This window comes from Protopterus annectens, chromosome 2.part0, assembly GCF_019279795.1.
Source record: "Protopterus annectens isolate FY-2018-M chromosome 2.part0, PAN1.0, whole genome shotgun sequence".
In the NCBI taxonomy this organism is placed as follows: Eukaryota; Metazoa; Chordata; order Ceratodontiformes; family Protopteridae; genus Protopterus; species Protopterus annectens.
This window is the reverse complement of record NC_056728.1, coordinates 1563768739-1563782103: the sequence shown is the minus strand read 5'-3', so window position 1 is coordinate 1563782103 and position 13365 is coordinate 1563768739. Positions and strand designations below refer to the sequence as shown.

At 35.4% G+C, this 13365-nt stretch overlaps 1 long non-coding RNA gene across 1 annotated transcript in view; it reads right to left on the bottom strand.

Annotated features, from left to right (window-relative positions):
* Positions 1 to 6585, bottom strand: part of LOC122793764 — a 156590-nt gene extending 150005 nt beyond the window's left edge. The window contains exon 1 of the long non-coding RNA XR_006363531.1: positions 6514 to 6585. This is a non-coding gene — a long non-coding RNA (uncharacterized LOC122793764). The remainder of the gene's footprint in view (positions 1 to 6513) is intronic.
* Between the last annotated feature and the right edge of the window lie 6780 nt (positions 6586 to 13365).

Here is a 13365-nt window from a genome sequence, read left to right as displayed (position 1 = left end):
TATATATATATAGACACATATTGTTACAAATTAACCAGATGTCTGTAGCTGTAATGTCCAGGACTGTACATACCTCTCAACGTCTTAGTACAGGAAATTTGGAGAAAGCCTAAAACAATGGGGGGAATGAAGGCCAAAAATAGGGTCAGATTTTAAATATTGTTCTTATAAACTTAGAAAGTTATTAAAATAATAGAATGTCTTTTAGCATGCATTTTATGAAGGATTTGAAGTTTACAAATCAAATGTATATCATTATTTAGTGACTTCAATCCTCACTGAATTATCAGCAAACCACAAATTTTAGGAGAAACAGACCAAAAATATGAGGCAAAAATTTGGATTGTCCAAAATTCTGGGTAATTGCGAGCTCAATGTACTGAACATGTATCAAATCTCTTCTTCCATCTTTCAGAATAAAAGTTTCAATTCAATGGAAGTCCAGTAAAGGTGTTTTATTATGTAGCATTTAATGAGCAACAAAGTATGATAAACTCTCTCACATGATAATGCTGAGAAACTGAATGAAACTGAAACTTTTGTAAGTGAAGACTGCAAACTGAATACTCACACTTCTGTAGTTCTGAATATTGAAATTAACTGTTCTGTAACTGCAGAACTGAAGCAAACTGCACTACTTTTATAACCCTGGACTGTTCTCTGTAGTTTCTGCAAATCAGAACTTCTGAATTTCTGTTTGGATGGTATCTTAATAGCACAACCCTATACATTTCTTATCAGTTTTACAACCCTCCTTAACCTTGGTTCCTAAGCCTTGCACCATTTAAATAAGATATTATTGCAGGTGCCTGTCTCTGAACTGTTGTGGTACCTCTGCAAGGTCTTTGACACACAACAAAATGTTCCTCACATCTTGTTAGCATGTCTCATCCTTATCAGTGTTTTGGCTTGAAGGTTATTTCACTGAGATCCTTCTTATTTGCATCCTTCACTGAAACTGTGTTTAGCAAAGCTGCATGTAAAATGTGAAATGTACAATGAAGATATAGACCTGATTTAATGTGGCTGTGTTTCTAGACCTATGCAAAAAGAATACTATATTGATGTAGGATTTATTCTGGCAAAAATATATTTATGTGAGACCCAGTCTTACAAATCCTCCTGATATCCCTGAACTGGGATTTGGTTAGGTAATTACTTTATAAATGCATTAACGTAGTTTGACTACAATACTATAATGATTACTACAATTAATATAGCAATTGTGAAATCATTTATTTTTCATCTGATAAATACATTTGCAATTTTAATTTTGACCACTAGGCATCACTTGAGCATTCATGACCTGTCAATTATTCTGAACACCTTATGGATTTAAATATCGTTTGACTTTATAAGTTTTAAAACTAATTTGAGTGGACAATTCTTTATTGTGATTTATAAATGGTATTACATATTCTATGAAACAATATCTATATTCATTTGATGTTTAGTTTCTGACAAAGAAAATGAACTTAACTGATTGTTTATTGAACTAAAGTTGATTATTAGAAAATTAATTTTATTTTAAAATTTTCAGGATAAAGAAGGAGATGGTCAGCAACAGGGGTTAAAATTGAATAGATTTAATCCTCCAAATCTACTAATACTGAACTTGTTTGAAAAAAAATGTAAATATGATATCAGGTATAGGATCAAAACAAGGACATTCAAACCTTATTACAATTTGACTATAAGTGAACAGGCCCTATAGAAAAAGACAAAACTATCAGAGTTATGAAAGCTGATGTGGGGGAAGGGGTGTCATTATAAATAGTCATGACTATTCAGGGAGAATGTTAGTTTATTTGAATGATGGTACTTATTATTCTAAAAATACACACAGAAGGGGTTATTTTTTAATTGCTAAAAGTCCAGTTATACCAAACATAATCATCATTCTGAAAAATCTATGAAAATAACACACCCTGCATCCTACAATCTCTTCTGCTGGTTCAAAAACTAAACCTTAAGTAATTTCAGTTGATATAAAAGTTAAACAGCTGGTAACAGAAGTGGCACATATTCGCAAAGATTCATGGGACATTTTACAAAAGATCTCCTACTCAAAGTTTGACAGAGAACTATTATTTCTGACCATTGATATTAAAGATCTATTCTTGGTCATAACACATGATGTGGGACTACAATGGTTCTATGAGGCCCTTATAGGCTATGACAAGTTTACATTTCAAGATAATTTGATAACTGAGCAAATAGAATAAAATGTTTCATGTTACCATGGTTTTCCTGAAAGATAGGAAGACTGAAACTTAAATGGCTATTATTATTTAGTGAATTCAGTTCTCACTGCTTTTGCCAGAAAATCACACATTTTAAGAGGAACAGACCAAAGGTATGAGCCACACACACACACACACACACACACACACACACACACACACACACACACACACACACACATATAACAACTGGTTGTCCTTAAAATTTGGATAAATGCCAATGTTTCAAAAAGATAGAGGTAAACACAAAATAAGCATGTATGTACATATATACAAACAAATACACTATAAAGGGAGGAGGGTAATCCCTAAGTACCACAGAGGAGGGAGGGTAGGACATCCTGATTTAGGAGAGTAGGAGGGAAAATCCTGACTGCAGATGCTATGTACTATGCTGTCTACATTTATGGTAGGTACAAAACTGCAAACTGGGGAGTTAGAATAATTACCATATGGTGGGAGGAGGAAAAAATTAGATTATGGTGTGTTAAATTACTCCTGGGTGCTGGACAGCAAATTATGCAGTACAGGGGTGGCAAATATGCAGCATGCCGCTGAAGGTAAGAAAATGGGAATATTGGTTAGTGGCCTTAATAATGTTGAGGGCCAAGTAGTGCTGTGGCCTTGTAGTGGCTGTTGTAGTTGTCCCGTGAAAGGTCTTATGTTGGATGTGGTTGGTTTTCCATGAGTCTTATGTCTTAAGCGTTTTTGCTATCCTGGATTGAATTGAAGGTTTGGAAATAACTTTTTTTTTTCCCTCTTCCTTGTTTAGGCTACAAAAAGCTTTGTTCTTTTTTGCTACTAAATAACTGTCCAGGGGTAGTAGCATAGTTGTCTATGTACATCCAAGGAGGGTAGTATAGGTTTCCTGTACTATTAGGTGGAAGGTATTCTTTTGGGTTGTTTGTGGGGTTGGATACCACTGTGTAGGTAAGGTCCTACCACCTTAGCATAAACATGGGATGATGGAAGGAATTAGGACACTCCTCACTCCTGTTGGAAGATTAGGAAGGGCTCCATTAGGAGGGGGGGCCTGATTCAGGCTCCTCTGGCTGAGAAACCCTCCTGGCAGAGGTTTTGCCAGATATTGTCTGTCTGCTGTTGCTGCTGCTGTAAGGTCTGGTGTTGCTCAACTTTTCAAAAAGTTCAAGTCCAGCACTGGCAATGCAGTGGTGGGCTGGTTTTGCTGGTTTCTGGTTTCCTTGGAACTGAACCTTCCTGAGGAAAGGATGTGAAAAGAGGGAGGTGAAATTCTGCTGATATAAGCTGATGCATGTATCTTGATGGAGGCATAGGAGTAGATAGAGACATGTGTAAAGTTCTCTCTCCACAGATCCAGAATGTTATTTCTATGTTGTGTTGTTTGACACATCTTTTCTTCTTTCACCAAATGACAAACCTCCATTTTTTCCTGCATAGTTCCTTCTTGTTGAAGTTGAAGGTCTTCAAGAATAATATCTTTAACTCTTTGCTCTTTGGGAAAGTTCTGGTGCTGCTGCTGTGATGTTCCATGCATGCAGTTGCAACGTTTTTTTTAGGTTTGGATGCATGATGCTAGTTGTTCTGAGTTAACATCAAAGGCATCATTGAGAGATGTCCGGTCCATTAGATCAGCATAGCATGGGGTGGCATCGGATGTGGTTTCTGCTATTATTCTCTCTTTTCCCGGTACAAATTGCTGTGTACCTGACTGTATAGCTGAGTGCCAGGTTCCACAGCTCCAAAGTCAGTCATTCTGCATAGGGGAGCAGGGTATGAATGCCCCCTGTTTGTGTTTGTACCCTGTGTGACTGTGGTGTGTTCATCAACTGGCATTCTTGGCCCTTTTGGAAATGGTCTGAACTTTTTTACTGCCAGTTTACTGTTTTTGTTTCTTTTTAGTTTGTGTGTGAGGGTTTTGTGAATTGACATCACATCATTTGTCATTTGTCATGTGTGCAACCCATCCTAGGTCTGGTCGGGTCTGTGTGATGATGGTCTGGTTTGCTTGACATTCTGCGAAGGGTAGACCTGGGTTTGTGATTTGGAGGTAGGTTTGGCATTCCTCTTCTAATAACTTAGCTTTACTCTTGGTATGTATCATGTGAAACTGACAGTTTAAAGCTCTAGCTGAATGTCTGATCAGATCAGCAGAATCATCAGGGGACACAGGCTTGGAATTAAATCTTCTGCCAGAGAGTTGTTATGACTGCAGATGCATCCATGAAGGACATCAGGAATCACACATACTCCCCCCATATAACAGGAATCACACACACTCCCCCATATAACAGGAATCACACACACACTCGCACACACACACGCACACACACACACACACACACACACACACACACACACACAGAAACACACACACACTCCACCACCCAATATAACAGGAATACACACACACACACACACACACACACACACACATACACACACACACACACACACACACACACACACACACACACACACACACTTCCTCCATATAACAGGAATCAAACACAAACACTCCTCCCATATAAAAGGAATCACACACACACTCCCCCATATAACATAGGTTCATAGGTTCATACTAGGCTATCTGCCCTAGGGCATTTATAAGCCTAGCCAGAGTGTGTTTGGCTTTCGCCACCCATTTTAAATTAATTTTGCTATGCCCTTTTTCGAGGTTAGTATACTGTGCCTCTGTCTAACAGTGACACAGAAGTGATACCCGGGGTAAACCTATGATCTCCCATCCACTCAAGATTCCTCTTGAAGAGAGTCAATGAGGGACTCTGCCTAACCTGGACTGGGATTTTATTCCAGAGTGAAGGGAGCCTCTGGGTTATGAATCTGTCCTTCCAGCATGTCCTATTTATTTCAGTGCTGAGGTTCAAGTCTCTCGAGCATGTAGCTCGATGGGATTTGGATTTTCTGAGGTGCAGCATGTCCATTAATTCCGGGTTGGACATGGCTTTATATGTCAGGCACAGATCACCTCTGAGCAGGCAGTATGCCACTGAGTAGAGCTGGAGTTTCTTTAACCGGGCAGCATATGGCATCTGTTTGAGCCCTTTGATCCTCTTGGTGAGGTACTTTTGGGGTCTTTCCAGTTGCTGCAGGTGTCTGGTAAGGTACATCCCAAAAGGGGCATTGTACTCAATTATGGGCCTGATGAGGGATGAGTAAAGAGGCACGATGACCTCCCCTGATCTAGATGTGAATCCCAACATGAATCACATACACACACACACTCCCCCATATAACAGAAATCACACACACGAACACACACACACACACACACACACATACACACACACACACACACACACACACACACACACACACACACACACACACACACACACACACACACACACACACGCACACTCTCCCCCCATATAACAGAAATCACACACACACACCCCAATATAACAGGAGTCTGACACACACACACACACACACACACACACACACACACACACACACACACACACACACACACACACACACACACACACACACACTCCCCCCAATATAACAGAAATCACACACACACTCCCCCATATAACAGGAATCACACACATACTTCCCCTATATAACAGGAATCACACACACACACTCCCCACATAAAATAGGAATCACACACACACTCCCACATTATAACAGGAATCACACAGTCATCCATGCCATAACAGTTACACAGTAAGTAAAAGGAATCACACACAGCCCTGCCATAACAGTCATGCAATAAATGATAGTAAACAGAATCTCAAACACAGTTACTTAAAGTAATGCTTGTCATAAAAGTTAAGCAGTTTCGCCTGCTGTGATGATGCTTGACATTAAGCAAAAGGAATCACACACACAACTCAGCCCAGCCATGTAAATGTTAAGTAATTTAAATGTTAAGCACAGCACAGTTTCTCAAAAGTAATGGCTGCAGCAGCTGTTAAAGTAAAAGTAATACAAAGAAGCTGCTAAAAGGAATCACCCACACAACTCAGCCCAGCCGTTAAGTAATTTAAGCACAGTACAGTTGTTTCTCCTGACATTTCTGTAAACGTTAAGCATAGCACAGTTTCTCAAAACTAACGACTGCAGCAGCTGTTAAAGTAATGCAAAGAAGCTGCTGTTTCTCTTCCACTCACATATCTCCTGCCATTTGCAGGCTGCAGCTGTTAAGTTAAAGTTAAGCAAAACAGGACACTTGTTAGGTAAAGAACCTGCCATGTCTTTCGTTCTCTTCCATGCACAAATAAGTTTACATTTTAATACACAAATAAGTTTACATTTTTACCTGGCAGAGAAGCTGGGGAAGAAAGGTGTGCATTGCCTGAAGTTACACAGACCTGTCTGCAGAAGTTGACGTTATCAGGCATGCCCTGCACGTGATGACGTCAGGAGTAAAAAAAAAAAAAAAAAACACAACCCAGGAAATTCAGAAATTAAAGGGGCCATGTGGGAATTCGTGGCACCCCAATATTTTTCCCTTAAAACAGGTATTTTCCGAGGAATTCGGAACGGTTGAGAGGTATGGTCCCAACACTAAATATTGTTTTATGTAAGGTTATATCAATGATTTTTGGGTGATATATTTATAATGTGGTCTGGTTCTAGGGAACTTTTTAATAAGATCATGGAATGCATTAATGGGTCTGAGCAGTTTCTTCAATTTACTCATGAAATAAGTTATGATAATATTTATTATCTTAGTGTTATGATCAGTAAGAATTTTAGAGATGGCAGATATGAATCTAACTTATATAGAAAGCAAACATCTTCCTATGATTTATTTTTTTATTGTTGTTTATTGGAAAGTTAGACTGGGTAATGTTCATTTTCAGGGGATGCCCAGGGAAAAAAGTTCCATTTGTTTACATTGCATTATGCTAAGTTCCACTTAAAAACAGAGTATTTACATTTCTATTTACATTTTTACACAAACAGTAGTTACATTTATACATTCTAAGATTTTACGGGTATGGAAGTTACTAAACAGAAAGCCCACATGCAACTTAATAGATTGTACAGGCAGCAGTAATGTATAACAATTGTTTTGTCATTTCAGTGAGAGGTTGAGTGTACTGTGTTTAAGAAGATTATTTGGAAAGTATTGCATGGTGAACACAAAGTCTCAACCTTGAAATGAGCACGTGCAGAAACAGGATTGATTAAGATGTTGTTTAGGCAGTGGTTTAAAGCAATTGAGTTTGTCAGAGAGTTTTATTTGTGTATGGATACTATTCCAGAGTTTAGCAATATATTGGGAGTACACAAGATTCCTGCAACATTTTTGTTACTTATTTGTAAGTAATAAGAATGTATTACTTGAGCAGAGGTTCCTTGCTGGGCAGTCGGTCAGTAATACGTTATGTAGTGCAAGCCATTTTTCTGGATGATGAATGAGTTTGTGTGCTGTAGGTAGTTGCAAATCTGTTAAGTAGTTGTATAATTCAAGCCAGTTTAATTGCTTTAAGCTATGACAATGTCCTATGAGGGAGATTTGTGGCAAATTTAGATACTTTATTGTAGCAGGAGGATTGCTTCCACTTTTCAAGTAATCACCCTTTTAGAAAACAAGAATTTTGTAAAGGGACAAATAATTAGATTGTCCCAGCTAATATCAGATGAGAGACATTTGTTAACTCATTCAAGTCTTGAGTGCCTTTTGTATTTTCTACTTAGCACCCATAGTTCATTATGGCATCCTGACTTTTATTGGTCTTTAACTAATTGAATTACCAGCTAATAATATATATAGTATTACAAAGGGCGTAGTCTTATTAACAAAATGCTATTAAGACTACTAATCTGCAATGCTTGCTATAGAGAAATGAATTATTGTTTGCCATTTATTATTCATATTTTTGTATTTATGTCCATATTTTCATAACTAAGAAACCTAGATGCTATTAAGGGTTATAGTGCAAAATGACATGGTAAGAGACAAGGAAATTCATTGTCAGTGTCCATTTATGTCACAGTATATCAAAGATATTATTAGTTGTTTGTTAGTAATTATAAAAATAAGTAATATTTCCATGCATATACTTAATATTTTAAAAAAGACAAGTAACTTAAACTATTGCATGGCATCAGGGGAAGCCTTAGATACTGTTGAAGAAAACTGTATTTAATATCTGCAATATAAGTTGCCCATTGTGAGAAGTATTCAGTGTAATTTATTTTGCTAATTATGCATGTTTTCATATTTCTGTAAATAACTTAATAAACATGTGAAAGCTTATGTCTGGTTAACAAAAGTGTTTTAACAATATAAATCTAGGTTCTATAGTTTCTAAGATATGGCAACTTGTTTGTGAAAGTTTAGAAAAAAATATAAATCTGTGTGTTTGTATTATACTAGAGTATTTATGAAAATTATATTGACTATAAAGAATGCATCTTACTAATAACATTGCTATTTGTATAGTTTTAATGCTTTTTACTGTTCGCAAAATATTTCCATTTATTTATCTTGTGCTTTTTAAAATGTTTTTCCAGAAAATGTACAGAAATGCAAGGGTGTGTGTATAAGCTGCTGGAGGTGTGACAATCCAAACAACGTAGGTGTTAATGAGTTAAGGAACTATACATATTACAGAATGTTCATTAACAGAAATTACCCTGTAATACTTTTGAATAAGATAAATGACAAAATTACTAAAAAAGGGCTGGTAATTTTATATTCATTCTCAATTGTGGAGGAAAGGGACTTAAAAACAACAGTAGATGTGTCAGTTGAAGTACTGAGCATTTAGGAGCTATGGTTATGCTTTATAGTGTTGCCAGTTATGATATAAAATGGGTTATGGAGAAAAAATGGACCAGAACTCTTAGTGAGACACCAAAATTTGTTTTCAAGGGGGGTAAATACTTGAAAGACTTGTTGAAAAGCAATAATGATATAATAAAGATTGATAAAATGGGTATGAAAAAATGTGGTATATGCAAGCAATGCAGGTTTGTACTAGATGCTAACAATTCAATGGTGAAAGGCAACCCCAGGGTTATTTAATGCATAGGGAATTACAATTGTGGTACCTGTAGGCTGATATATCTGGCAAATTGCATGAATTGTTCTTCATTTTACATAGGAAAGACCGAGAGGCCACTGTGTAAAAAGAATTTATGAGCATTTATACACAATTAGAAATAAGGACGAAACTAATGCCCTATGTAAACATTCAAAGATCTGTCAAACTGTAAAAATGCTGATGGTTTTACTCTCTGGTCAAATAATAGTTAGAGTGCTAAATGGAAATATATACAAGAAAATATTTGTTTAAAATCTAATTATCAAATATTTGCATTTCACAATATGATAATAATTTCTTTGGTTACTAAAATATTATATTTTGGAAAATCAAAATCAAACAACTAATTATTTTATATTTACATGATATTGTTTAATTTCAGAAATTTTGTTTATAAGAATTCAGAATATAAAGCATGTTTTTAATATTTCCTATAGCATATACACAAAATAATATACACACATTTAATGCATCTACAATGTTTACTTTTAAGGAGAAAAATGCAACATATTGGTTTCAGTTGATGGATAAAGAAAAAATACAGTCTCTAGATTTTATATTAAAAATTAATTTAAACAATGAAGTGTGGTTATATGTACAAAACTGTGAATTCTCAATAGAGAAGAAAGTTAATTTAATGCAAGCATCAATAAAACAGGCTGTTCCTAAATTCATTGATCCTTTAATTATTTTGAGGCATCAAAATATTTCAGAAGAAATACTTCTATCTTGAAAATATAGAACAATTAAAAATAATGCAAAATATTATTTATTTAACATTTGTTTACCAGAAAAGTTAGACTTGGAACAAAGCCAATTTTCAGCAGAGACACATGGAGAAATGGTCTAAATGCATGTCTTTGTGATGTGGGAGGAAACCACAGCACCTGGAGAAAACCCACACAAATGCAGGGAGGACATGCAGACTCCACACAGAAGGCATCCCAGCTGAGAATCAAACTAGAGAACCTCTTGCTGGGAGGCAACAATGCTACCTCTGCACCACTGTGCCATCCCAGTTATTTTGTTTCCATGAATAACTATTACCAAAGTGAAGATGAAAAAAATATGATTCTATCATCCTGTAAACAAAAAACATTTCTTCATTAAAATGAAAGTTATTTTCTTGGGAATGTATGCATAAAGCATACATCACTCTGCACAAAATTTAATTAATGTATAAAAAATGTTGGATGTTGGGAGATGTGAGCTAGTTGAATATTAAAGCAGACTGGCAACATATGTTTTTTGAATGCAATGTAATTAGACCATTTTGGAATGATATTCTTTCTTACAAGTGTTATTCAATGATACATTTACATTGTCTAAATCATTAATCTTATTTAATACTCCAATGTCTTCTTGTGTTAAAAAAATAAATAAATCACTCACTTCTTAGAGTATTTTATCATTTGCAATTAAAGTAATCAGCAAGAATTGGACAATTGAATCAACTCCATCTTTGAAAGATTTTTTAACCATTGCAACTGACATTTGTCATCTGGCATTACTTACAATCAAGGAACGAATTACTAGAACTGTCATTTCTTATAACTCTTGGTTAAAACTTAAAGAACCACTTAATAAACAGTCATCAATTGTTTAGAAACAAAAAATGATCTAATAATCATATGGAGTGTTTTTTTTTCTCTCATGCATAGTAGACACCTTTGTAAATAGTTGCTTTTTGTTATTTTGTTTGATATTTGCTATTCATTGTTTAATTATTTAATTTCTATATAAAGTGTATTGCAATATTTTATCTTTCTGTAAAGTTTTAATACAATTGTTTAAGAAAATAATGCTGTTTATTCTAGAAAAGGTACCCAAATCAAAATGGAGAGGAAATTGGGAAGACAGATTTGAGACCAGGGAGCCTCTTTGGTGGCTTTTATTGAATGTTTCTCAAGCTCCAGGGTTAAATGACTATAGTTCATTACATTGTGTTTTAAGATTAAAATAACTAAAATAAGATAGTTTATGCAACTCACAACAAAACAAAATATTTAAAGGGTACTTAATAGATTTTCAATGTATTTACTGTGTATAACATTTTATTTCTAAACTGGTATTTGATATTTTGTGTTTTTGCTTTAAGTATGCTTTGTATGTATGATTTTTAACACATTGGTTTTGGAAGGGTTAATTTTTGTTACGTCTGACTGGCCATTGGTCATCACATGATAGGTTGTGATGTTATAAAACAGGAAGTCACAATTTCTTTTAGAAGGTTCTGATGAAGTTCTAGGAATTGTTAAGAAAGAAAGCACTTAACATCTATTAAATATATTGTTTTTGCAAGTGGTGGCATGTTTCAGTCATTTTTTTTTTTTTTGAGTTTTTAGTCTGTCTTAGCATTTTAAGACCACTGTTCTCAATTTTATACTAATTAAACTTTAGATGTTTCCCTCTTATTTACTGTGACCTTATTTAGGATCACCATTTTTCATCTTTTTGAAATGTGTAACAGTTATACATACAATTGTATTACTTCTGCAATAGCAACCTTGATGAATCAGTATGATTCTTCTACTATGCCATCATCCCTATCAGACAATTGCTAAGGCATTATCCCATTTTGTCAAATTCCATATTTCTCAGAGTATTCAGTTTTGATTCCTCACTGTAATATTTAATTTATCTGTAAACACTCTGTTTAGTGATTATTTATTCTATATTGACTACCCAGTCATATGCCTGAGACCATTTCTCCCTCCAGTAGAAAGAATCAGACCCAACCTAGCATATCCTGATAAAGCTCCAGTTCTAATATGTCTGCTATTTGTATTGTAGCTATGTTGCTACAAACGATTATGCCATAAGATGAGGTTAATTCAAATTTTCAATTTACAGATGGCATATTGAAGTCTTTAATCAGTAACACTCCAAGCCAATACCACTTTAATGATAGAAAAACCATTTTCTCACATTCTTCTTCCCCATAAAATGAAATATGCATGCAGTTCCTTTACAGAATGTCCTGTTCTCTGCAACTTCAGATGTGACATACAGTGTCTCTTAGACATGTTCTGCTGCTTTGAACCCTTCCTGTATTCAGTTATTTTGTGATCAGCTTTATGTGAAGCTATCTAATGTGTGTGTGTGTGTGTGTGTGTGTGTGTGTGTGTGTGTGTGTGTGTGTGTGTGTGTGTATAAATTGAGCTTGCACCTTTAAGACTGAAGAGTACCCATAATGCATATAGCTTTTCAGTCAGATGAGAAGAAAGGGATGTGATGTTCACTGTGTTAAAGTATTCTGCCATTCTGTGTGGAATTATAGTTGCATTATAACTTTGCTGTCTGGAGTCTAGTTTTATTAATGAGTAACTCAAGATGCCATTACATGGTGTCATTCCAGTAGGATTTTTTTTTAATGACATGCTTTTGGACAAAAACTACTATTCAGAGTACCAAACCATGCCAAAAAGCTGAAGAGATGTCACAGAGCTTAGACTAAACAGTTTACTGGAAAGTTACTGATATTACCACAGATGTGCTTTGAGATATGACTGGTGGGGACAAGGGGGTGTAGGGGTTGAAATTTGCATGAAATATGTCAGCTAGCAGGTTGGCAATTTTCTCCAGTATAGTATGAGTGGTACCATCCACTACCCATTTGGCACATAGTTGGGCATTCCTTTTAGATTTCAGACATAGTTAAAGAATACCTAACGATTATCCTTAACTAGGGATACTATTTTAGCTTCGTAATTAGCTTTAGAGGACTTATAAGATTTCTGATTTGTTCAAACTGTATAGGGAATTCTTCCTTTGCTGAGTCAGTTCTCTCTTGTTCTTAGACATCAGTTTCTTCCTCTTGTTATGTAACCTGTTCATACTTGAGTTTTACCAGGGTGGCTTGTTTTTTTTTGGAGGACCTGTTTTTAATCCAGTCAGACTCAGGAGTATAGGACGTTTCCAAGCAATGTCTGAGTGGAAGAGGCACATAAGTATGAATTTAGGATCTATGTATTCAACGGTCCATATGTAAATAATCTGCTAAATAGAACTGTGGTATACAAGTTAGTGCTGATTGGCACAGTAAAAGAAATTGATGTGAATACAGTTGGAAAAATTAGTATGCTTACCTGTGAGACAGTAAAGATAAAGTT